The sequence below is a fragment of the Cetorhinus maximus genome, chromosome 1 (genome assembly GCF_964194155.1).
Source record: "Cetorhinus maximus chromosome 1, sCetMax3.hap1.1, whole genome shotgun sequence".
Lineage (NCBI taxonomy): Eukaryota > Metazoa > Chordata > Chondrichthyes > Lamniformes > Cetorhinidae > Cetorhinus > Cetorhinus maximus.
Window position 1 is genome coordinate 42,599,229 of NC_135879.1, and position 24,972 is coordinate 42,624,200.

Genomic DNA, 24,972 nt, shown 5'->3' on the forward strand with positions numbered 1-24,972 from the left:
AGGCAGCCATCCATCCAGCCAGGCTGGAGCACTGAAGAGCCTCAGCACCTGGGAGTGTCTAAGGATGTAAGTGCTGTGGGAGCTGCCTGGGTACCTTGCACAGACTTAGAGAATCAGCATCCTGTGATCACAGACTATCTGCACGTTCATGGAGTGGAAGCCCTTCCTGTTGACGAAGGCACCGGGCTCACCTGCTGGCGCCTTGATGGCCACATGTGTGCAGCCGATTGCACCCTGGACGCGGGGGAAGCCAGCAATCGCTGCGAAGCCTCTGGCTCGCTCTGTCTGGCTGGCCTCGTCCCAGCAGTAGTGGATGAAAGTCAATTCACGCCTGAGCAGAGCGTCTGTCACCTGCTTGACACAAGTGTGGACAGCCGACTGGGAGACTCCGCAAAGATCACCCACCGACCGCTGGAAAGAGCCGGAGGCATAGAAGTTGAGGGCAGCCATGACCTTCAGTGCCACTGGTATGGGGTGCCCACCCACACAGTCAGAGCTGATCTCAGGGTCTATCATCTGACAAATGGAGGTGACTGTCTCCCTTGAGACGGAGCCTCCTTCGGCACTGCACCTCAGACATATTGAGGTAGCTGCTTCGCCGCCTGTAAGCCCTGGCAGCAGGCTCGTGGCGTCTTCTGTGGTCCCTTCTGCCTTGAACTTCCTGTTGGCCCTGCGCCCCTTGTGCCTGTCCTCCCAAAGGTGGCTCCCCTGGAGGTTGAAAGTGGACTCCTGGCCTCCTCCCCTTCTTGGCCCTCCCTTCCGCCGCAGAGGAGGTGCCTCCAGTGGGTAGCACAACTCCCATTCCGAGGCTACGGGAAGGCTTCCTGAAACCTGCAGGCCCCAAAAATGATATTTATTGTAGAGTCCTGACCTGAAGGCTGTTATTCCTGTCCAAGCAGCTATGAAGAGTTTTGAAGTATTGCTGCTCACAGAGGCATCAGCAACTTTCACAATTAAATATCTGACAAATAACACTCGCGACCCCACTCACCCCTTTTATTCTGCACATGGATGAAGTTAATACAAATGTCTCCCATTCACCTGCCCGTTGCAACCGTGCGACGACCTGAAGATCGCACAGGCCCCGAAAAATAACAGACAACTGTTGCCTCAAGGGCCTTACGTGGGTGATTCATTAATGGCAGGTGTGCATCAGAGGACATCGCGCGCCCGCCCACCTAAATATTCTGATGGTACACGGTGATGTCAGGACGCTCGCCCGACGTCACTGCGCGTCACTTTGCGCGTCGGTGTGTGGGGCCTGCCCCTGCACGCCGACGAGAAAATTCTGGTTTTGTTTTGTTCCTTGATAATTTAACTTCATAGTTCCTCTGTCAGACTTGTTTTTTTGAATACTTTTTCTAATTTCTTCATATTTTGCTTGCCATGCTCCTACCTACTTGTGTATGATTTTTCCTTACCCTTAATTTTTCCTTTTGTCTTGATCCATCCATGGAGACTCATTAGTTTTAGCTTATTCTTGTTTTTTGTCATTTAGCTTATTGCTGCTTTACAGGCAGCCCTGAGACTTATAACATAAATGAAAACTGTGTCGTAAGTTGAAATGTCATAAGTCAGAACCCAGTTTCCCATATAGCGGATTTTTTTTTTCCTGGACACTGTTTGACACCATTTTAAATGTTTCCCAACTGCTGTTCTACATCATTACTTGCCAATATTGTTGTCCGTTTTATTTTCCCAAGTTCCAATCTCAGTCTCTCAATATTAGCTTTGCTCTAATCTTCGTCATACTTATGTTCTTCTCAGTTATTAACTTAAAGCAAATATAATTCCTACTGTCCAGATGTCCCCCTATATTTACTTGTTTTACCAGCTCTAGCTTATTTCCCCATTATAAGATCCAGCAATGAATCTTCCCTTTTTGGGCATCTTACTTATTGGGTTAGAAAGAAGTCTTGTACACATTGTAGGAACTCCAGTCCCTTATCCTCTCTACCTACCTCCCCTGACTAATTAATATCAGGGTAGTTGAAATCGCACATAATTACTGCTCCATAATTTTTATTCTTTTTCCCAATTTTTATTTAAGGCTGAGTTAGATAGATTCTTGATTGACAAGGAAGTCAAAGAGTATAGGGGTGGGAAAAAAGTGGAGCTGAGGCCACAATCAGATTAGCCATGATCTTATTGAAAGGTGAAGCAGGTTTGATGGGCCAAATGGCCTACTTCTGCTCCTAATTTGTATGTCTGTATGTTTCATAAAATCATGTTGACTCTGCTTGATTTTATTATGATTTTCTAAATGTGCTGTCATTACCTCCTTAATAATGCATTCTAGCAATTTCCCTATGAGAGATGTTTGGCCATCTTGCCTATAGTTTCCTGCTTTGTGTCTCCCTCCTTTCTTGAATAGAGGTATCACATTTGCAATTTTCCAATCCACTGGGACCTTTCCAAAATCTAGGGAATTTGAAAGATCACAACCAATGCATCGAATATCTCTGCAACTACTTCTTTTAGGGTCCTAGGATGAAAGGATGGGACTTGTCAGCCTTTAGTTCTAATAGTTTCCCAGTACCTTTCCCCTAGCGATTGAGAGTTTTTTTCAAGTATTCTTGAGATTTTTTTGTGTCTTGTACAGTGAAGACAGATGCAAAATACCTGTTCAACTCTTCCGCCCATTATTAATTCCCCAGTCTCACCCTCTTTAGGGTTGACAAAGAAATAAGCAACTGAAAAGGAAATAGACAGTTGCATTTAAACCTTGAATCTATCAGTCAAAAATAAACAATGCTCCGAAACGATCATATTTGAGACCAAGTATAAGGCTGCAACATGTCTCCTGGGAAAAAAAAATCATGAGCTGAATTTTGTCCCCTACCTGGAAGTCCCACTGCTGGGACCAAAAGTAGGTGGTGGCCTATTCTAACACGAGGCAGGACCCTGGGTGATATATTGTCAGCAGTGACCAAGGCTGCTGTCCTATTAAATATGGTGACCCGCCCACTCCCCCCTCCCCATCCCCACCAAGAGCTGCCGGCCCAATCAGAGGGCTAGGAGCCTCAGCAACACCACTGGTGGCAGTGTCCTCGAAAACATGTCAGTATCTCTGGGAAGCCGGGGCCATCAGTGTTGGCAGGGGGAGCTGTGCTGGGTGTCATGAAGCATCGGTAGCACTATTGTCGCAATGGCAGCCGCTGCTGCTAGGAGAGCTCCTCCAAGGGCCATGGAGTGCCCACAAAGGAGAGTTCCCTCCCAACAGGAACCTGCTGTCTGGCCGTCACGTTTCACCCAGTGGTCTCCCTACACGACAGCGGGCCATGCAGGAAAAATGCCTGCAGAGGCATGAACTAAATAGGGAAAACAAAGGGGCCATACATGTAGGCTACATAAGTATAGACATAGATTAGACGTCAGGAGGTTTTTCATTAGAGGGTTATCAATTCTTGGGAGTATGTTACCAGCCTATATGGGAGATGTAAATTTGCTGCAACCATTCAAACTAAAGCTGGGCAAATTTCATACCATGGCTAGTGTTACTGGGCGGAATCTTCCATTCTCGGCGGGTATCCCACTCGCTGTCTTAAAAAGCAGCAAGACACCTGCACTGACCCCGAGGAGGAAGGCAATCTTTTACCATGACGCAGTTAAATGAGCAGCGGCGGGCCTTCCACCAGATTGAGGACCGCAGAAGATGACTTCTTGCCCACCAAAAGTTGCCAGTGAATCAGAGGCCGACCCCCTAAGAGCAGCCAATAATCAGAGGCTAAGAACTCTTGCACTTAGCAGTGCCATGGAGAAGGCTGTGTCTGCTGCTGAAACAACACCACCCCCCCCAGAGTCCCAGGATTGAAGAGCAACCCAGGAAAAAAGTAAGTGCTTTGAGGGGGTGTTGGGGTGGGCCACAGGGGTCGGCAACAAGGTCAGAGGGGTGGCTGTCAGTGCCCACCCCTCTGTCCTATGTCCATGCCCATGATCATGCACAGTTTAGTGCAGATCAAGGGACACCCCCACCCCTCCAGCTGACATACAGCCTGTACAATCTTACCAGTAATGCAGGCCGCATGCCAGCAGGCCCACCTGGAGCTAGGAAGATTGCAGTGGAAGCGGGAAGAGGCCCTTAAGTGGTCGTTAATTGGACACGTAAGGGACTCAAGTGGAGGTGGAGCAGGAAGGTCAACCGTGGGCTTTCTTGCCCAGAATTTACTTCCATTGGAGGCTGGAAAGTGACGGATATCAATTCCGATGCCAACCCGCCAAATTCTCAGGACCGCCCGCATCTTTCCCTACCTCCTGTGCAGGCAGACGATTCTGGCCACTGCATGCAAAAGATAGGTAGGACATTGGTCATGTAACATAATTGTCACATCGACCTCCTGAAATTGTTTCCATTACCTTACTAGATAAAAGAGTAATTTCCCACATATTTTTTCCTGGGCAGAATTTTCCCCCCATCGGGGGGAAGTTCAGGAGTGGGCGCACACAGGCGCGCCTCCGATCAGCTAAATGCTGCCTCAGGGACATCTGTCACACTGTCACATGAGTTGGGTCATGTCCATCACTTTTAGTTAAACTTATATTCGATTTTTAAAAACCTACATGAAACCTCATCCCGCCCGTGGATGAGGTTTCATACTTTCTCTGAAGCCTGCCAGGGCTCCCGGCCTGCCCGCCAGCCTTAAGGTTGGACGGGCAGGTCCTTTAACTACTGCAATTACTTTTTAAACGGCCTCAATTGGCCGTTGACAGGTCGGTGGGAGCACAGCTGATTCGGCTGAGCCCCCGCAGACCTGAAAATTGAAATGACGCAGAGTGACATCGGGAGTTCCACCCAATATCATCCCGCGTCATTTCACACGTCGGCGAGCGGGCCCCGCCCCCCGCTCGGGAAATCCTGCTCCCTGAATTGGCCTAGGGATTTAACTTTTTTCTCTCTCCCAGGAAATAACATGACTGCTAATGGAAGGATAGTTGGCAGTCATGTCCTTAGTTGCATCATAACTGTTTGGGACTGATTCAACTAGCTTTTTTTCTCCTTTTACATTTCGTATGTTTTTCAATTGATCCACTCAGATATTCAAGTACATTCAGCCATTGTCCTCATAAATTTGTACATGAACTCCTCCATGAACATCATCATTCAGTCAAGTTCATACAATTGCCTATTCAATTGATATACTGTATTGAGCAATCACCAACTCTGATGCAATAACTTACCATGTTACAAAGGAAATTTGAACCCGAGTTAGATCCACCCTGTTTTACAGACATTCTCTCATTCCTAAAGCTATATTAAAATAGCTGACAGGTATTAGTAGTCTGAACCACATATCACACTTCAAGAGTCTGATCCCAGGATCAGACTGCCAATATACATAGCTTTGTAAAGAATAAGACAGTAAACATAACCTTGCAAAATTACCTTGAAACTCTTTTCTTTAAAGGTATCCAATTGTAGATTCAACAATAGTAGTTCTCATTACAATGTACAAAAATATAACAGTGGAAGAAATATCACAATCCACACAGTGTGTAGCAGTTCCTTTCTTGAAATGTGGTTAATCCAGTCGCCTTAAACTATAAGCAAAGACTTTTTTAAAAAAATACTTTTTATACCAATTTCACCATAATTATAGGCCGTTTTGTGTTACAGCCTTGCACTCACACGAAACGGGTTTTAAACTACCCAGAATTATTTAATGTGGGAAAAGATTATTTCTGATAAATTTTCATTTCCATGCTCTTTCTCTTCCCTACATGATCACTATTTTGAAATTAAGATACATCATAACTTGTCCTACACCAACATCAGGCCAAAACAATTATAAATTCTCTTAGCCTCTTTTTCCAGAAGGTGAATTTTAAGGTGGATAAATGTAATGGAGCTGGGCATATGAATGTTTAATAAACAAATCTTATGTTATAATTTGTTATCAAACCAGGAAGAGATAAATATTTGGTTTACCCCCACCACCCCGCTACCCCCGAAATGCTTCATATTGCATTGAAAAATTCTAACTTAACTTATCAATTTATTCTTCCAAGTTCTTTCTAGCATCAGAGAACAAACAAAACGGAACATCGTATTGTACTCCAGTTGTGGTCTGACCAAGGCACTTTATAAATTTAGTGACACTTGTAGGGACTTAATTTGTGATAAATCTTTGTTGTTTTGTTTATTTCAATCTCACATCATTTAGACATGATGAATAATGAGTCAACACTACTTGTTCTTTTCAAACTATCACTTGGCAAGTTCTGCCTTCAGCAGCGTAGACATGACTCACTCCCGTTTCCAACATTCAATACTTTACATTGATCAACACTAAACTTTATTTGCCGTTGTTTATGCACATTGCAAATCCTGTCAAGCTCTCTTCTCGAGATCTCACTTGCTCCTGCTCCTTGTTTGGTAACATCAGCAAACTTTCCGTGCATTCTATTCCTTCACCAATAAAGCCAAGGGTGACACATGCTTTTTAAACATTCTTAACCTGTACTGCTCACCAAGGTTTTTCTGTTTTTTCACGCCCCTTAAAATTGTACTGTTTACTTCATATTGTCTCCTCTTATTCTTCCTACCAAAATGTATCACTGCAATCTGTCTACCCATTTCACCAATCTGTGTCTTCCTGACGTCTGTTATTGTCCTCATCATAATTAACTACATTTCCAAGTTTTGTGTCATCTGTAAACCTTGAAATTAGGCCCTGAATACCCAAGTCCAATCATTAAGCTATATTAAAAAGAGCAGTAGTCCTAAAACCGACCACTGAGAAACTATATCACTCCCTGCAGTTTGAAAAACATCCATTCAACATTTCTCTCTGATTTCTGTCCCTTAGCCAATTTTGTATCCAAACTGCCACTGTCCACTTAATTCCATGGGCTTTAATTTTTCAAATTGGTCGATGGTGTGGTATTTTATCAAATGCCTTTTGAAAGTCAATGCACACAACATGAACCACACTACTCTCATCCACCATCTACACTGCTTCATCAAAGACCTCAATTAAGTTAGTCAAAACTATTTCCCTTCAACAAATCTGTGAGATTTTCATTTATTGGTCCACAGTCTCCAAATGTCAATTAAGTTTGTCTCAGATTATGGTCTCTAAAAGATTCCCTACCCCTGACTTCAAGCTGACTGGCCTGTACTTGCTGGGTTTATTCCTCTCCTCTTTTAAAACATAAGTATAGTATTTGCAATCTTCCAGTCCTTTGGCACCACTTCCACATCCAAAGAGGATTGAAGATTGCATTCAGAGCTTCCACAATTTCCACCTTTACTTCCCTCAATAACCTAGGATGCAACCCATTCTGACATATCTACTTGAGGACTGTCAACCTTTTAAGTATTTCCTCTTTATCTATTTGCATCTGATCCAATATTGCTACTACCTCCTTCTTTCCTCCTCTTTGAAAGCCCACTCCCTCCCCACAATTGTTTAATTACTGTTCTGTCCACAATTTTTGATTTCATTCCAACTGGGCTCACTGAAATTAGCCCTCATCCAGTTAAGTATTTTTACTCTTGATGGTTTCATTCCTATTCCATACCTATTTTAAACCTGGTGATATGATCACTGTTCCCCAAATGCTCTTCCACTGAAACAGGCGCCACTTTCCCCACTTCGCTCCTCAGAACTAGATCCAGAACTGCTTCCTTCCTCTTTGGGGTGGAAACAGATTGATCCAGAAAGTTCCCTTATACACATTTCAGGAATTCCTCATTTTTTTGCCCTTTACACTGTTATTATCCCAAACTATATTAGGATAATTGAATTCACTTGTTAAGACTATTCTGTAGTTCTTGCATCTATCTGTAAGTTGCCTGAAAATTTGCTGCCCTATCTTCTCCCCACTATTTGCTGGCCTATACGCCCAGCAGTATAAGAGCTTCTTTACTGTTCCTTCATTGTAACCAAATAGATTCTGTTTTTGATGCCTAAACTGCATCTACTCTCTCCAGTGCTATAATAGTTTATTTGATTAATACTACCAAACGCTCCTGACATTTTATTTTTCCTTCCCTACCTTTCTGAATACCTTGTAGCCTGGAATATTAAGTTTCCAATCCTCCTCTTCTTTGAGCCAGGTCTCTTTTTTGTTTATATCTTAGTCCCATATGGTGCTGACTTGTATCTTGAGTTCAACAACCTTACGTATCACGCTGCTTTCATTTACACAGATGCAATCCAAACCCATTTTAGGCTGTCTCACATTTGGTCCCTTTCTGATTCTCCCTATTTCTGAACAATTCATAACTCTGGTGCTATTTATTTATCTTTTTTAGTTCTCCGTGAACTTTGTTTCTCCTCTCTAATGTTTCATCCTGATGCCAAAGTTGTTTAAATCCTCACCCACATCACGTTAACCTTCCCAGGAAGACATTGTTCCCAGCTCTGTGGAGGTGAAAAATTTCCACTTTGAAAATGTCCTTCCTGCTCAAAAATTAGTTCCAAAGTCACAGGAATCTGAAGTGCTTCCTACTACACCATTTTCACAGTCATGCATTAACCTGTCTTATCCTATCATTCCTATAGTCTAGTTGCTGGTTAAAACTGCAAAATTTCAAGCTTGCATTTCTGTAAGTTCTGTTGGATATTTGCTGATCAACACTAAAAGTTTTTTTTAACATATATATTAAGAGAAAGATTGTGGTTAAGGGCAATGTGAACCCTTAAAGACAGATGTAGGGGTTACTGTAATTTAAAATAAAGAAATGACAAACTTGCTAAATAATTATTTTGTTTCTCTCTTCACTTTAGAGGATGAGGATAAAATACTAGGGATACAAGGAAAACTAAAAATCAAGCAAGGGGAGGGACTTACTAGATTTTATATAAATTAGTAAATGGTAATGCATAAAATAATAAGACTGAAGACAGACAAATTTCCAGGACCTGCCTGCTTCCATCCCAGGGTATTTAAAGTAGGTGACAAAATTGTAGCTGTTTTTGTCATGATCTTCCAAAACTTTCTTGATTCAGGAATTCTCCTATTGGATTGGAAAATTTCAATTGTCACTATTATTTAAGAAGGTTGGGAGAGATAAACCAGGAAATTACAGACTTAATATTCTAGGATCTGTAGTGATGAGGTTACTGGAATCTGTTATTAAAGACAGAGCCAATATAAATTGGACAAATATGATCTAATCAGAGAGCCAGTATGGATTTATATAGGATAGGTCATGTCTAATGAACCTGGTTGATTTTTGTGAGATCATTAATGTGGGATGCCTATGGATATTATTTACATGGACATTCAATAAAGTTCTACATAGAAGCTATTAGGTAAAAATGATGCACATTGAACTGTAAGCAAACTTTTGAGGTGAAGAATTCGTTAGGAGGTGGGAGAATGAGTGTAGGGCTGATGAATATATATACCCCATTTGGCAGGATGTGACTAGTGAACTGGAAAAATGAGGTTGTCTTATATGTCCTGCTGACTTATGTTCCACGGTTTATGGTACTTCTTGCTAAAATCTGTGAGGAAAATATAGAAATGTAAAAAAATTGTGGCATAGAAAGAGGCCATTTAACCCATCATGTCTTGCAGTCACAAAAGCACCCATCAGCCATTACTTTGTGCTTCCTGCCACTGAGCCAAACTTGGATTCAAGTTACCACTTTACCTTGGATCCTACAATATTTTTTTAATTTTCTAACCATTCTGTCATGTGGTACCCTGTCAAAAACCTTGTTAAAATCCATGTAGACCACATCAAACATGCTATCCTTATCGACCCTTCGCGTTACCCTCGAAAAATTCAATTAAGTTGGTCAGGCTTAATCTTTGCTTAACAAATCCATACTGCCTGTTCCTAAACACTAAATGTTTTAATAAATAACACTCAACACCCTCTATTTTAGGTGATTCTTCTGCCAGGCGGCTCTGTTTTATCAGTTAGCATGATCCTTTTTCAAACCTCCTTCCCCCCTCCAATCGGATCGTTTCAATCTTGATTATCTGTGATGTTCCAAACAAGGTTAATGAAAATCTCTTGAGTCATCTTTGCATGTTTAGAACTCTAAACTGCAGCTCCAACACCACTATAGGATTTTTAAATGGCAACTTGTTTCCAGTCTGAAACTTCCAACACACCACCATCCCTTGCTGTCTATATCAATCCAAATTAATATTTTAGTCTTGTGAGTTAGTCTGAGACATTGTCAAATGCTTTCCTGAAATTTGGACAGATAAGATCCCTTTCCTTATCCTTATTTACCAAATCTATAATCAAATGATCAGGCACAACGTGTGCCTTCTGAAAACATGGTGATTATCTTTAAATCAGATTTTGACTTTCCTGATGATCCCCTCATCTAAGTCTTTTCTCAGAATCACAGTAATAACACATTAAGCATGTTAGCTGCCCTTTTGTGAAAGAAGTTAAATCTGAGCTCTTGATCCCCAGCCTCTCAGATTCTCTCTTTGTTTTCTTGGGCCCTTCCTGAATTATTTTCATTAGTACCGTTATAGAGACTGGACCATGTCAATTCTAATAGGGCACTGAACCAAAAACCATCTTTCAGACATGGGGAAAAACTTTTTCACATAGCAAGTGGCTATGATCTGGAATGCACTGCCTGAGTCTTGTGACGGGGGCAGGTTCAATCGGCATTCAAGAGGGAATTGGATTGTTAACTGTAAAGGAAGAATGTGCAGGGCTACAGGTAGAAGATGAGGAAGTGGCACTAGGTAAATTGCTCCTATGGGGAGCTGGCACACACACAACGGGCCAAATTACCTCCTTCTATGTTCTAACAATTTTGTAATTCTGTGAATTTGACTGATCTGCTTTGCATTTCTAGCATTTTCTGCTCTCAGGATTTGCAGCAATTATATTTTTTTCTTTTAATCCAATTGGAGACTTCGACTAATTCCTCCTGGCCTTGTGCTTGCACAGTACAGGCAGGTTCCATGGATTTTTGACAATAACACTTACTGGAAAACTATGCTTCATGTGCTGCAATACTCAGATAATACATCTTTATTTGCTTAAATGGAAACATAATGGGTAATTCCTCAGTAACACATACATGTTTAAACACTATACAAATGATTAACATTGAGCAAATTACAAACAAAATGAGAAAAAGGTGTGTGTCAGAAAGATTGTCTTCTATATAAACAATATTGCCTCGAAATGGAAAAATGTTCTCATCACATTGTAATTTGTTACCTCTAAAAGGCTAGATTTGCATTTAGCTATGCTAAATATTTACTAATTACTTAGTTACCAGAAACACATATTTAGTTTTACACTATCATAGGTACTCACATGTAAAACAACCTGCATCTAAAATAATCCCTCAAAAATTCATGACCTTCTTAAAAGCTGGGATTCAACATTACAAAGACAAAACCTACCAAAATTACCACTGGTCACAAATACATTTTCTATTCTCCCTCGTTTCCACTAATGCATTGCTATTAGCTGCTTCTGTCAGCTACTGTTACACTGTTTGCTGTGATATTTAAATGGAAACTTTCCCTCCCAATGTTAGTCCTGGCTTCCGCTACTGACTTAAATGTATTCTCCTTGTTCCTGCTGCTTCATAGCCATGATGGAAAGGGACAAAGAAAAATTAAAGGTTACAACTAGAAGAGAGCCAATTTCAATGATTTGAGAAAGGATCCAGTGTAGGTGGACTGGAATCAAAGAGTGGCTAAGGAAACAGTAAATGGGAAAGAGTGGCTTTTCAAGTCAGATACAATTTGAGTATAAACCAAACATACTGCCATAAAGTACAACACAGCACATTCAAAGCCAGAGCTCCCAAAGTGACAAAGAAAATAGAGGTTAAAATAAAATCCAAAAGTTTTTTAATAAACATATAGAAAGTAAAAGGATTGTTAAAGGAATGGAGGAGTCAATTGGAGACAAGAAAATAAAATCTCCTTTAAGAGGCAGAGACCTGACTGAGTTACTGAATGTATATCTCGCCTTTGACTCCACAAAAGAAGAGGATAAAGTTAATGTCGTAGTACAGGGGGCTTGAGTAGTGACATTGAACAGGATAAAAATAGATAGAATGCAGGTGCTAAATATGTTGGCATCACTCAAAGTTAACAAGTCACTCTGTCCAGATGGAATACATCCTTGGTTGCTGAGGGAAGCAAGAATGAAGATAGTGGAAGTTCTGATCACAATCTTTATGTCCTCTTGGATCTAGCGATGGTGCCAAGAAACTTGAGGATTGCAAATGTTACACCCTTGTTCAAAAATATTGAGAGGGATAAAGCTGGTGACTATAGGCCAGTCAGTTTAACATTAGTGGTGGAAAAACTACTAGAGACCATTGTCAAGGACAAAATTAATTCTTACTTGGAGATGCATAGGTTAACAAGGAACAACCAACACAGATTTGCTAAAGGCAAATGGTGACTGATTAAACTGACTAGAGTTCTTGGACATAGTATCAGAGAGGGTTGACACAGAGAGGGTTGACGAATGCAGTGCAATAAATGTTATATATATGCGCTTTCAAAATATGTTTGATAAAATACAACATAAAAGGCTTACTTAGAAAATAGAAATGTATGGGAATAAAGGGACAGTAGCAACTTGAGTATGGAATTAGCTAAGGAATATAAGGCAGGAAGTAATGGCAAATGGATGCCTTTTTCTGACTGGAGAGAGGTGTGCAGTAGGGTATCACAGGAGTCAGCATTAGGACATTGCTTCTCCTATTATAGATAAATGACTTACTTGGGCCAGGATTTTCCGGTTGTCAGGTGGACTCAGCGGGGGTGAGTGGGAGTGGCCGCGAAACAGACTGCCGCCCGGGATCGGGCCCCAGCCAACACTGCCGGGGGTGGGGGGAGGTGGTTGAGTGCAGAAGTTCGCACAGCGCGCGCAGTAAAAGCTCCTTGAGGCACAGAGCTGCCTCAGGGAGCTGAAGATTTTTGAAATAAAAATTAAAGAACTTAAAAATGTTAAAAACATGTCCCCTTATTTGGCTCTGTCATATGAGCAGGGACATGTTAGAAATTAGTTTGAATATTTTTTAAAATCACTGATCAAAACCTCATCCCGCCTGTGGATGAGGTTTCGCAAAAGATCCAAAGACTGCCCAGTCGATTTGCCCGCCCACCAACCATAAAGTTGGCCAGGCAGTGAAAAATTTATTTTAATTATGACTTTACTGGCCTTAATAGGCCACTTAATTATCGGCGGGCATGCTACCGATTCCCGTGCACACCCGCCGACCGAAATATCGTGCAAGTGCGCAATGATGTTGGAACGTCATTTTATGCTCATTCGGCTCGGGCACAAGCCCACCCAACGAGCGAAATATTCTGCCCTTGGATACAGGGAGTACAGTTTTAAAGTTTGCGTATGATACAAAGCTTTGCAATGTAGTGAATAAAGAGGAGGATATTAGCAGATTTCAGGAAGACTTAGCTAGGCTGGTCAAATAACTGGCAAATGGGAGATGCTAGATATGAAATAATGCACTTTGGGAGGAACAATATGGAGAGGAAGTATAATCTAAATTATACAATTTTGAGGGGGGGTGCAAAAGCAGAGACCTGAGTGCATATATTCATAAATCCTTGAAGATAGAAGGGCAAGTTGATAAGGTAGTTAAGAAAGCGTTTGAGGTACCTGGCTTTAAAAATAGGGGCATTGAATGCAACAACATGAAAGACATGCTAAATCTTTACAAATCATTGGTTAGGCTTCAGCTGGAGTATTGTGGCAATTTGGGCACCACACATTAGGAAAGAAGTCAAAGTCTTGAAGCGTGTACAGTGGAGATTTACCAAAATGGTACTAAGAATGCGGAAGTTCAGTAATGTGGAGACAGTGGGGAAGCTGAGATTGCTCTCCTTACAGCAGAGTAGTCAAAGAGAGGTATTTCCCCTCAGAAATTATGAGAGCTTTTGACAGAGCAAGCAGGGAAATAGTGTTTCTGGCAAGTGGGTCAGTAATTAGAGATCACAGATTTAAAATAATTGGAAAAGAGCTATTGGGCAAATGAGAAATATTTTCACTCGGGGGTTTATTAAGATCAAGAACACTACCTGAAAGGATTGTGGAATCTGATTCCATAGGAACTGTCAAAAAGTAATTGGACATGTAACTGAAGATGACTAGTCTGCAGGGTCATGGGGAAAAAGGCAGGACAGTTTGTTCAAAGACCCAGCGCAGAAATGCTGGGCTGAATGGCCTCTCTCTATGCTGTAAGATTCTATGATTCTAAACAACAAGTGCAGCCTGAATAGGGCACAATCTTTGGCATTTGAACTCAACTTGATTTGACAATATAACCCAGGTCATACTTGTTTATTGCCATCTCAAACTGTATAGACATGGTGACTGGGTTTTCTGCTTAAGGGTTCACCAATCTGTGATTTCCCATGCCCCCACCGTTCATTTTAATGATTGAAAAATTTTGGGATGGAAAACATACAAACTGAAAACCATGTCCCTTAAGTGTTGACTCATACAACCCTAGGTCTCTTTCAACTTCTTGCTCATCAAATTCTATCAAGTACTCTAGTTTGATTTTCAATATGGAGTACCTTGGCGTACTTAATTTCAGTCACCACCAATCATTCCAAGGGCAAACCCTGACAAACTATTATTTTCAAGATCATACTGGTTTCCTCAGTTCACTACCCACCTAGCTTGGTACCTAAATTTAAATAACTTGCATTGAGACACCAATTTCATGTAATTTAATACTGGAAGATGTTCCAGTATTCGCCCATGGAGAATACCATGTCTTCAAGTAAGTCCGAGGTCAGTCAAGTTCTGCTTCTTTGAAAGTAATGTTGACTGTCATTCGTTTGGTTGTTTTCATTAAGTGTTTCTGATTTTTGGTTCCACTAGTTTTCCAATTATTGAGGTCAGGGTAATAGGTCAGTATTTGCAAGGTATGGTTTGATCATCTTTCTTCAATATGGGATCTATATTGCCTGTTTGTTGCTTTATTTTTTATTGTCATAGTTGAATTAGTAAATTAAATAGCTAAACTTCAGCCCCCCCTTGTGGGCAACGGTTTGCTCTAATAAAAAAGCTACACTAAAAGCAGAGAAGGAACATTACCCACAAATGCCCCATACATGGATGTGATTTAAATACTGTGACATTGACATTGTTTGTAATGTATATATGTGGTTCCAAAAGAATATCAAATTTCCAATAACATTTACTAACATCCTTAATCTGCTGCTTAATAGAAGTTTTTAATTATAACAATACCATATGATTGTTAATATATTCCTGCCCAAGCACCTTGAAAACAAAATGTTCAAAAATTACATGAATTTAAACTCTTGAAATCCAACTTTTCAATCATACACCTAGCTATACAAGTTGTAAATAATTAAGTACATTTATACCTTGGACTTTGTACAATTATTTTACAAGTGTAGTTTATGGAAAAGATAAATCTAACTACATTAAAAACCTTAAAATTGACAGATTATCCTTATTGATTTTCAGTTTCAATGGATTTTAATATGAATAATCCATTGCAATAAAAAAAATCTGTAATTTACTAAATCACTCATTATTTAAGAAAGAATATTTCCCTCAAACTGATGCACCAATGTAAACAATGTTTTGCATCTTTTCAATTGCAAGGTGCAGCATGAGCTTCAAATGTTTTAAGAACTAGCATTAATCGAATTAAAGCAACAATGTTTGATGTGTGAGTGGCCCAAATCACAGAAAAACTCTTAAATACTCTGAGTTTTGGAACTAAGCATCAAAAAAATAGATTAACTGTTGAATTTCACTGGGCACAGTTTGGCTGCCACATTTACTTAGATAACAGTGATTGGACGTCAAAAGTAATTCATTGGATATGAACATTCTGCGGATGCAATAAATAATGTCCTATTTAACTACAAGTTCTATATTTGTTGAACAATTGGTACTAAAGTCCTCATGTTGCTGTGCTAAACTTTGATGACAGCTATAATTAACTAGTTTATGATTTGTTAATGTTTGATAATCAGTGACGGTCTAAACTTTAAAACTGACTTCACATTTCTTCTAAACAGAATATGTTGCTAGAGAAATTGTTTTACTTAATTATGACTGAACATTGGTCTAACAGCTCATCAGTAACTTTGGCCGGTTGTTGCATTGCATCTTGTAAACGGTGCATACTGCAGTGCACTCTGCTGCAAATAAGTACGGTTTAATATAGTTCATCATTAATTATTGCAAAACTATGTAGCAACTGCATATGTGCTTGAATTTCCCCTAGGCCTGAATTTTTCCCATGTCGGGCGGGCTCGGTGGGAGCAGTCATGGAGCTGACTGCCGCCCACAATCAGATCCACATGGTCATTTTACACAGACAGGCCAATTAAGGCCCGCCCAGCATAACACACGAGCGGTAGCAGTGCTACCTATGCAGGCAGGGGGAGGAGGGAGAGTCGGGTCCAGCGCTCCTTCGCACATACGCACAAAAGAGCACTTCAATATCCCTGAGGCACGGAGCCATAAGGTTGGACGGGCAGCGTAAACTTGAAATTAATTGCTTCATTAATGGCCTTAATAGGCCTTTCAATTGTCGGCGGGCGTGCAGCTGACTCCAGTGCGCATTCGCCGAACGAAATATCATGAGACAGCGCGATGACATTGGGACACACGCCCGACGTCATTTTACGCTCCAGCGTGTCAGGCCCGCCCCCGCACACTGATTGTAAAATCCTGGCCCTAATCTTATAAGGAGAAGGTTTTTTAAAGATCATATATAACATTTCTGGCATCAGTTAGAACTTTTGTAATAAAATTTATTATGCCTAGTGCGTGCATTGAGTTTTCGTTTATAGCTGTCTATATTCTGACTGTTGATTCTCTTTGTTTAAAACTAGAAACTGCTGTTGCTGATATTAGCATTCCTCCACCTGCTAATTCTATGTAAGTGTTGACCATTTAAAATAAACAAGTCCTATGTTAAAATAGAAAGCACAGGACGTGGGCATCGCTGGCAAGTCAGCACTTATTGTCCATTGCTAATTGCCCATGAGAAGGTGGTGATGAACTGCCTTTTTAAACATTGACAATTATGTAGCAAAGATACTCTAACAGTGCTGAAGGATAGGGAGTTCCAGGGTTTTGACCCAGCGACAATGAAAGAATGGCAATATATTTCCAAGTCAGGATGGTGTGTGACTAAGTGGGGAATCTAGAGCTGGTGGTGTACCCATGAACCTACTGCCCTTGTCCTTCTAAGCGGCGGGGGTGCTATAGAAGAAACCTTGGTCAGTTGTTGCATTACATCTTATATATGGTACATACTGCAGTGCACCAACAGTGGAGAAAGTGAATAATAAAGATGTTGGGCAAGCTGCATTGTCCCAGGTTTTTTTTTTATTCATTTATGGGATGTGGGCATCGCTGGCTAAGCCAGCATTTATTCGCCATCCCTAATTGCTCTTGAGAAAGTGGTAGTGTGCTGCCTTCTTGAACCACTGCAGTCCATGTGGTGTAGGTACACCTACAGTGCTGTTGGGGAGGGAGTTCCAGGATTTTGACCCAGCGACAGTGAAGGGACAACAATATAGTTCAAAGTCAGAATGGTGCGTGGCTTCGAGGGGAACTTCTAGGTGGTGGTGTTCCATGTGTCTGCTGCCCTTGTCCTTCTAGATGGTAGCGGTCATGGGTTTAGAAGGTGCTGCCTAAGGAGCCTTGGTGAGTTCCTGTGGTGCATCTTGTACATGGTACATACTGCTGTCACAGTTCGTCAGTGGTGGAGGGAGTGAATGTTTTTGGAAGGAGTGCCAATCAAGTGGGCTGCTTTGTCCTGGATGGTGCTGAGCTTCTTCAGTGTTGTTGGAGCTGCACTCTCCAGGCAAGTGGAGAGTATTCCATCACACTCCTGGCTTCTGCCTTGTAGATGGTGGACAGGCTTTGGGGAGTCAGGGGCTGAGTTACTCAACGCAGGATTCCTAGCCACTGACTGTTCTTGTAGCCACAGTATTTATATTATTATCCCAGTTCAGTTTCTGGTCAATGGTAACCCCTAGGATGTTGACAGTGGGGGATTCAGCGATGGTAATGCCATTGAATGTCATGGGGCGATGGTTAGATTCCCTCTTGTTGGAGATGGTCATTGCCTGGCACTTGTGCAGCATGAATGTTACTTGCCACTTGTCAGCCCAAACCTGGATATTGTCCAGGCCTTGCTGCATTTGGACATGGACTGCATCAGTATCTGAAAAGTTGCGAATGGTGCTGAACATTGTGCAAACATCAGTGAACATTCCCACTTCTGATCTTATGATGGAAGGAAGGTCATTGATGAAGCAGCTGAAGATGGTTAGGCGGAGGACACTACCCTGAGGAACTTTTTCAGTGATGTTCTAGAACTGAGATGATTGACTTCCAACCACCACAACCATCTTCCTTTGTGCTAGGTATGGATCCAACCAGTGGAGAGTTTTCCCCAATTCCCATTGACTCCAGTTTTGCAAGGGCTTCTTGATGCCACACTCAGTCAAATGCTGCCTTGATGTCAAGGGCAGTCATGCTCACCTCATCTCTGAACTTCAGCTCTTTTGTGCATGTTTGGACCAAGGCTGAAATGAGTTCAGGAGCTGAGTGACCCTGGCGGAACCCAAACTGAGCGTCAGCAGGTTATTGCTAAGCAAGTGCCATTTGATAGCACTGTTGATGACCCCTTCCATCACTTTACTGATGGTCGAGAGTAGACCGATTGGGCAGTAATTAGCCGGGTTGGATTTGTCCTGCTTTTTGTGTACAGGGCATACCTGGACAATTTTTCACATTGCCGGGTAGATTCCAGTGCTGTAGCTGTACTGGAACAGCTTGGCTAGGGCCACGGCAAGTTTTGGAGTACAATTGCTGGAATATTGTCAGGGCCCATGGCCTTTGCAGTATCCAGTGCCTTCAGCCGTTTCTTGATATCATGTGGAACGAATCGAATCGGCTGAAGACTGGCATGCGTGTTGCTGGAGACCTCCGGAGGAGGCCGAGATGGATCATCCACTCAGCACTTCTGGCTAAAGATTGTTGCAAATGTTTCAGCCTTATCTTTTGCACTGATGTGCTGGGCTCTCCCATCGAGGATAGGAATATTTGTGGAGCCTCCTCCTCCAGTGAGTTGTTTAATTGTCCACCACCATTCACGGCTGGATGTGGCAGGACTGCAGAGCTTTGACTTGATCCGTTGTGGATTCACTGAGCTCTGTCAATCGCTTGCTGCTTATGCTGTTTGGCACGCAAGTACTCCTATGTTGTAGCTTCACCAGGTTGACACCCCATTCTTAGGTATGCCTGGTTCTGCTCCTGGCATGCCCTTCTGCACTCTTCATTGAACCAGGGTTGAGCCCCTGGCTTAATGGTAATGGTAGAGTGGGGGATATGCCAGACCACAAGGTGATAGGTTGTGGTTGAGTACAATTCTGCTGCTGCTGATGGCTCACAGCACCTCATGGTTGCCCAGTTTTGAGTTGCTAGATCTGTTTGAAATCTATCCCATTTAGCATGGTGGTAGTGCCACACAACACAATGCAAGGTATCTTTAATATGAAGACAGGACTTCTTCTCCACAAGGACAGTGCAGTGACCACTCCTACCATGTACAGATGCATCCTAGATTTATTTAACTAAATTTAAGTTCTCCAGCTGCCCAAGTGGGATTTGAACTTAAGGCTGGATTTTATGTTCCCCTGCAGGCAGGTTTGAAGGTGGGGAGGCTTGTTAAATCCAGCAAGTGGCTTGTCCGCTGCCTACCCATCAGCCCCTGCTCCCACCAGCAGTGGGAGAGGCAGTCCCATCTGCCAGTGGGTCACTTGAGGCCCTTAAGTGGGCAATTAATTCCTGCTTAAAAGCTTCATCCCTATACCCCAAGGTTTAACTGGCAGTGGGAGAGGCCTATGCCATGGAGATGCCAGCCCAGCAGGTTTCCCTGGGCAGCCGGTGGGGGAGGGGTCCCCTCTTAATGGGCCCCCAGGCCCATCAGAGTGACTCCCAAGGTTTTAGCCACCAGGTTGCTTTCCCCCAATTGGCCTCTCAAACCCTAGGCCCTCACCACTTCATTAAGACCTGCCAGCTTGGCACCCAACAGGACCTCCAAACACATATACGAATCCCGATCAGCACTGCATGCCTCTGCCCCAAAGTACTGGAGAGTTTCTGGTCTCTGATTAGCTGGCAGCACTCCAAGGCAGGACTTCCTGAACCAGAAGGGTAGAAGTCCCACCTCCAGGCTCTTAACAGCCAATTGGCTGTGAAACGGGCGCTCCACTTGGCAGGCTTCCCTCAGATTTTTTAGCTGGAATCCGGCACCTCGTATAATTCAGCCCCCTGTTTCGGATCATTCGTCTGGGCCTTTGGATTCCTAGTCCACAAAACCACTATCCATCATTTAATGAAACACACAAGACATTGGATTACAGACATTTGGTATAAAATTCATTTGTGTGCGGTGCCGCGAAGGCTTACCTGGGTTTCCCAGGGAACAGGCTGCATTGCTGACTGCCGCATCCATGGTCTGCATAAACATTCTCTGAGGATATGGGCGCATGGAGGTATGTCCCTAGTGTGCATTGGAACAGAGATCAGTGGGTATGCCAAGCTGCAGCCTTTTGCCATTACTGTATGCAATTATGATCTTACCTGCAGGATATTTATATCTATAGTAGCTGTTGCCTTTCCATTATCAGGTGAGTATTAATAATTGGTGGGAATAGCTCAATTAAAGTGCTAGTTAATTGTGCAAGGTGAACCAGAAAACCACAACACATTCACCGTGGTGGTACTGCAGAAGGCCCCCAGGCCTGTGTAAGCAGTGAAAATGTTGCTTAAATGCTTCTAATATTTACTCTTTAATGGCTCTTGTGAACCCATAGCTCAGGAATCTCATTTTAACGTTGTTTCCGGGAGGCAGTATGAGCCACATCTGAAATGAATAGTTCTCAATACCAAGCGGCCTCTGACTTCCTGTACTGCGTAAAGGTTTGGTGGGTGGTGATGGTGGTGCTGCAAGGAGCAAGATGAGATGGTGAGCTTATTCTGTAAAGTCATCATGACAGCTGTCAGGATAGCAGGCACAGACCTCACAGCCTGCAAGATCTATTGGTGGAGGCCATATAACAGCTGAACAATAAGGGAGTGAAAGGCCTTATGGTTTATGAAGGCTGTTGCCTTGACAGCAATAGTCCTGACTGTTATATGGGTACAGTCATTCACACCATGTACTTGAAGAAAACCTGCAATGCTTACAAATCCTACAGCACTGGCCCACTGGTTCCTGGAGTTCATGGAAAATGCAATGTAGGAACATAAGGTACAGGGTAAACTACTCAGCCTCTCGAGCCAGTTGTCATTCAATTAGTTCATGGCTATTCTGCAACTTAATGCCATTACCTGCCTTTGCGTTGCCAATATAAACTCAATGGCACAATTTTAATGGAGGTGCAGCAATGGGGACGTGGGTGGTTATTTACACAAATTTTGAGGTGACAAGTTGATAAGTCTGATTTTAAAAAAACATATGGGAGCATGGGCTTTATAATTAGTATAAATGAGTATAAAAGCAAAAAAGTTATGCTAAACCTTTTATAAATCACTGCCTAGATTTCAGCTGGAGTATTGTGTCCAATTCTGGGCACCACACTTAAGGAAAGATGTCAAGGCCTAAGAGAGACTGAAGAGATTTACTTAAATGGTACCAGAGATGCAGGACTTCAGTTGTGTGTACAGACTAGAAAAGCTGGGCTCATTCACCTTAGTTCAGGAGATTGGTTCCGCCAGGGCCACTCAGCTTCTGACCTCATTACCGTCTTGGTACAAACATGGACAAAAGAGCTGAACTCCAGAGGTGAGGTGAGAGTGACAGCCCTTGACATCAAGGCAGCATTTGACCAAATGTGGCATAAAGGAGCCCTAGCAAAACTGAAGTCAATGGGAATCAGGGGGAAAACTCACCACTGATTGGAGTCATACTAGCAGAAAGAAAGATGGTTGTGGTTGTTGCAGGTCAGTCATCTCAGCCCTAGGACATTGGTGCAGGAGTCCCTCAGGGTAGTGTCCTTCTGCTGCTTCATCGATGACCTTCCCTCCATCATAAGATCAGAAGCGGGGTTGTTCGCTGATGATTGCACAATGTTCAGCACCATTCATGACTTCTCAGATACTGAAGCAGTCCATGTCCAAATGCAACAAGACCTGGACAATATCCAGGCTTGGGCTGATATTGTGGCAAGCAACATTCGCACCACACCAGTGCCAGGCAAATGACCAGAGAGAATCTAACCACCTTCCCTTGATATTCAATGGCATTACCATCATTGAATCTCCTGCTTTCAACATCCTGGGGGTTACATTGACCAGAAATTGAACTGGACCAGCCATATAAATACTGTGGCAACAAGAGCAGATCAGAGGCTTAGAATTCTGCGGCAAGTCATTCACCTCCTGACTCTCCAAAGCTTGTCAACCATCTACAAGGCACAAGTTAGGAATGTGATGGAATACCCTCCACTTATCTGAATGAGTGAAGCTTTGTCCTGCAATCAAGAAACTCAACACTATCCAGGACAAAGCAGCCTACTTGATTGGCACCCTATCAATCACAATAAACATTCACTCCCTCCACCATCAACACACAGTAGCAGCAGTGTGTACCATCTACAAGATATACTGCAGCAACTCATCAAGGTTCCTTTGACAGCACTTTCCAAACCCACAACCTCTATCACCTAGAAAGATAAAGGCAGCCAATGCACAGGAACATCTCCATCTGCAAGTTCCCCTCCAAGCCACACACCATCCTGATTTGGAACTATATTGCCATCCCTTCACTGTCACTGGGTCAAAATCCTGGAACTCCCTTCCTAATAGCACTGTGGGTGTACCTACACCACATAGACTGCAGCAGATCAAGAAGGCAGCTCACCACCACCTTCTTCTCAAGAGCAATTAGGGATGGGCAATAAATGCTGGCCTAGTCAGCTATGCCCACATCCCATTAACAAATACATGAAAAAAAAAATCAGAGAACATTAAGGGAAGATTTAATACCACTGATCAAAATTATGAGTGTTTTGATAGAGTACATGAGGAGAAGCTGTTTCAACTGGCAGGATTGTTGCTAACCAGAGGACACAGATTTAAGGTAATTAGCAAAAGGATCAGAAGGGATATGAAATTTTAATATGACGCAGTAAATGATTTGGAATTCACTGCCAGAAAGGGTGGTCGAAGCCGATTCAACAACAACTTTGAAAAGGGCATTGGATAAATACTCGAAAAGTAAAGGTCTGTAGGTTTATGAAGAATGAGTAGGGCACTGGGACTACTTGGACAGTTCTTTCAAAGACCACCTTTGGACTGAATGGCCTCCAGCACTTAATAGCCTTACCGAACAAAAATCTATCTTTCTCAGTTTCGAAAACTCCAATTTATGCCTACTTAAGGGCCTCATCCCGCCATTCAACTGGCGGCAGGTGGAGCAATTGCCACATGGGGAGCCCAAAAAGCTGGTCCCAGAGGGTCCCTCGTTTAAAAGCACTCAGCACCTGATCAAAGGACCCGGCATCGGGAAGGGGGTTTCCTACTGAGAGCCACCCCTTGCCCTTTCTTCTGACCACCCCTAGCCAGCAACCATCTCTTCGAGCCCCATCCTGCCCTCACTCGCCTGTGTCCTGGGTCTCTTACTTTTTCTTCTTCTTTCATATGGCTTTAGGAGCAGAAGCTGTCCTCACAATTTTAATATCAAGTTCCCTAAACAGTCCAATGCCCTGCTGGGGAGCAAGGGTAACTCCAGGATGTCACCTTCAAATCTGAGTGAGGGGTAATTAGGTTTGTTCAGGTTTCCACAGTCGCAGCCAGGTGAGGTTTTGAGGTGCCACTTGTACATCAGGTGGCGACATTGGCCATATCCAGTCCTCATTTTACTGAAGGTTGGCCACATGCTCTGGGGAGATTGAAGCCAGGTTGTTGAGATGTTGGGTCAGAGACAATGTGGTTATTGGGAGATTGTTTTCTGCCCAAACTTTCCTCCAGGTTTCATCAGCATTATGGAATTGGAGATGTTCAATTTGTGTCCAGAGGGTTTTCGTAGAGCCATGTGGCAAGTTGGGGGGTCTTGAAGGTCTCTATGGATGGGGAGGTCCAAGTTGCTGTTGATACCAGTCATTTCTCTACGTGTTGCTGCATCCCGTCGAATGGAGTGAGGAGCGATACTTCAAAGGACTGGTAACCACTAAACCCTAGCTTCAGAGGGTTCCAGGGATTATTCTCATTACTGAGTGAAGTTGTGCGTCAATGAGTTTGGTGTGATGACTTGAGGCCCATACAGATGCTCAGTACTCAGCTGTCAAGAAGATCAGAGCTACAGCAGAAGTATGGAGGACAGTGGCTTTTGCATCCAGCCTGTGCCAGCGAGCTTGTGGGTGATGTTCACTTGTGTCTTGGCTTTCTCAGCGGTCTTTCGGAGGTAGTGATGGTGAGTCAGGGAGCTGTCAAGGATCACTCCAAGATAGGTGAGAGTCTGATCATGCTACACTTTTTGTCCACAGAATGTGACATTTAGGGTGTTGCCTGCCTCACGATTTTCAAGGTGGAATGCAGAGAAGGTGGACTTGGCTGGGTTTGGCTGCAGTTTCCACTTGCAGAAATATTCAGCCATTTTTGACAAGTCAGGGTTTAGCATGCCTTCCATATCCTGGAGAGATTTTGCTCGAGTTGTCAAGGCAATATTATCAGAATAAATACATTTTCGTGATGATGTGGTGGTCACATCACTTATGTTGGTGCTAAAAAGGGTAGATCATCTTTATTGGCGGTGCATTAATCCGATTTGAGGCTCTTTAAAAAGATTATCTATGTCTACCTCGATCTCTTTTACCATTGATATTTCCAATCAGCATCAGGTTTTCTAAATCATGATTTCTTATTATGTGCCCAAGAAATTCCAAATGTCTCTTCCTGATTTTGGTAGCAGAGTTCTTTTGGTCTCATATTTTATTAACATGTCTTAATTGGTACTGTGACTTGTCCAA

The 24,972-nt window shown here is 42.7% G+C and overlaps 2 protein-coding genes across 7 annotated transcripts in view; one reads left to right on the plus strand and one right to left on the minus strand.

The window, feature by feature from the left end:
* Positions 1-24,972, minus strand: part of idua (alpha-L-iduronidase) — a 377,462-nt gene that overhangs the window by 294,104 nt on the left and 58,386 nt on the right. The window lies entirely within an intron of this gene.
* slc26a1 (solute carrier family 26 member 1) overlaps positions 1-24,972 on the plus strand; it is a 194,998-nt gene that overhangs the window by 156,764 nt on the left and 13,262 nt on the right. Inside the window, exon 1 of one of the 2 annotated variants that reach the window (XM_078540352.1) lies at positions 16,857-16,861. The exons of the other annotated variant lie outside the window; for it this stretch is intronic. The gene's annotated coding sequence lies outside the window, so the exon portion shown is untranslated. Of the gene's footprint in view, positions 1-16,856; positions 16,862-24,972 lie in introns of those variants that run through there. 2 annotated transcript variants of the gene reach the window in all.